Here is a 2,500-nt window from a genome sequence, read left to right on the forward strand (position 1 = left end):
TGAGCTCCCCTGCACAATACACCTCGAAACCCTCTCAGGTCCCGGCGGCGCGCAGCGCCGTCCCAAGTACTTGGTCGGGTTCGAGAGAGGCGCAATCGCCCGGAGTTAGGCGAGTAGACGCTTTCGGTGCGACCACCCGTGCTCCCAACTGAGCTTGCCGCTGCCGACAGAGGCCCGGGAGCGTGCTGTCGTGGCATTGCCGGCGGGAGACAACACGCGCCACCTACGGTGACCGGCAGCTCCAACGCCAGCGCCACAGAAGGACAAAAGCCCCACTTGGGTGCCGAAGCGAACTCTCCCAGCACAGCGCACGCGCCAACACATCCGCACAGCTGCGATACAAACCACCAGCGAGAACCGCTGGGGCGACCGAGCAGCAGACGGCGTCGCGGCGCCGAGCGCCGGGCGGCAGCGCATCCTCAACGCACACAGTCCTCAATCGGACCAGCACACTGAAGATGTCCACCGCGCTTCGCACCGGGCCCGCGAGGACCTACTTTGGCCGCACGGCGCCGCGCGCAGGGTGCGCCGGCGCGCAGCTGCGACGCCTGCCGCGTCCGTCGGCCGGCGCGCCTGCCACTGGCCGCCCCCACCAGCCGGCTGTAGCGCGTGCGCCCACGCACCGCGCGGCCAGCACGCCGGGAGGCGCCCCCTCACCGGCCGGGGACGGTCCCACCCAGCCACCGCCGCGTATCGCTTCACACCCAGATGCCGTTCAGTTTCGTCGGCATGGTGGGTATCGCTGGAACAACCGGTTAGTACCTCAACCTATCGTCGCCATCACCGATTCACCCCTAGCGAGAACAACCGCACCACAACAGGTTACCATTTGTTCATTTGCGTAACTTCACCAGAAAACGCAGGCGTCCATCGCCATTTGCAACTTCCACGATTATTGCATGCCTGTGTCAGGTGTCACGCCACACTACGTCTGCCCACATACACGCAACAAAATGTGCACGCCTAGACAATACGTGGAAGGTGGCCCCCGTACGTATGCGATGTCCATTGCTCGAACGACTGTCAACCGGCCTCTGTAGCATGTCGCAGATATGGAACGCGGTGCACCATGCCATCACGGTGTGTGAGGAGAGACGACTAGGTCCGAATACATCAACAGACAGCTCATGCTGATCGCCATCCACGGCGTCCGTTCCTCCCACACGTCTCTATGGCGTACCACACTGCAATCCAGCTCTCATAGGGAGACGACACGTAGCTGCGTGCACAATATTTGCACTGTATGGTCCGCCGTTTTTGGGCGCAGTCGTTGTACGGTCACACATGTGCCACGATGTATCATTCAGTACATAAGGACGAATGTGCAGTACAGATTGTGGTTTACGCGTACGACATTAGCGGACAGTTGACACAGGCCGCACCACAACGTAGCCTGAGTACGTCGCATGCGGAGGGCATTGAACATGCAAAGTTCTCACCAACCAGCTTGCGAAGGCAGGGGGCAAGGTGGGGACGTGGGGAGGGGCGGCATGTACGTCCTGCTGCCATCCACATTACAGTGTACAGCAGGAGCATGTGGAAAGTGAGCAAGACTTGCAAGGTGTTTAACATGAAGCGATACACAGGGGAGCGGGGAGTGCGAGTAGCGAACTATATTGCGAGGGTTGCGGGTGGGCAACACTACACTAATTGAACGAGTCGTATAACAATTACAGAGCAGGTTTAGGCGACAACGTGGGTTACGTTAGGCGACAACGTGGGTTAGGTTAAGGCACGACGTGGGTTAGGTTAAGGCACGACGTGGGTTAGGTTAAGGCACGACATGGGTTAGGTTAAGGCACAACATGGGTTAGGTTAAGGCACAACATGGGTTAGGTTAAGGCACAACATGGGTTAGGTTAAGGCACAACATGGGTTAGGTTAAGGCACAACATGGGTTAGGTTAAGGCACAACATGGGTTAGGTTAAGGCACAACATGGGTTAGGTTAAGGCACAACATGGGTTAGGTTAAGGCACAACATGGGTTAGGTTAAGGCACAACATGGGTTAGGTTAAGGCACAACATGGGTTAGGTTAAGGCACAACATGGGTTAGGTTAAGGCACAACATGGGTTAGGTTAAGGCACAACATGGGTTAGGTTAAGGCACAACATAGGTTAGGTTAAGGCACAACATAGGTTAGGTTAAGGCACAACATAGGTTAGGTTAAGGCACAACATGGGTTAGGTTAAGGCACAACATGGGTTAGGTTAAGGCACAACATGGGTTAGGTTAAGGCACAACATGGGTTAGGTTAAGGCACAACATGGGTTAGGTTAAGGCACAACATGGGTTAGGTTAAGGCACAACATGGGTTAGGTTAAGGCACAACATGGGTTAGGTTAAGGCACAACATGGGTTAGGTTAAGGCACAACATGGGTTAGGTTAAGGCACAACATAGGTTAGGTTAAGGCACAACATAGGTTAGGTTAAGGCACAACATAGGTTAGGTTAAGGCACAACATAGGTTAGGTTAAGGCACAACATAGGTTAGGTTA

Source organism: Schistocerca piceifrons, unplaced genomic scaffold (genome assembly GCF_021461385.2).
Source record: "Schistocerca piceifrons isolate TAMUIC-IGC-003096 unplaced genomic scaffold, iqSchPice1.1 HiC_scaffold_13, whole genome shotgun sequence".
Classification (NCBI taxonomy): domain Eukaryota; kingdom Metazoa; phylum Arthropoda; class Insecta; order Orthoptera; family Acrididae; genus Schistocerca; species Schistocerca piceifrons.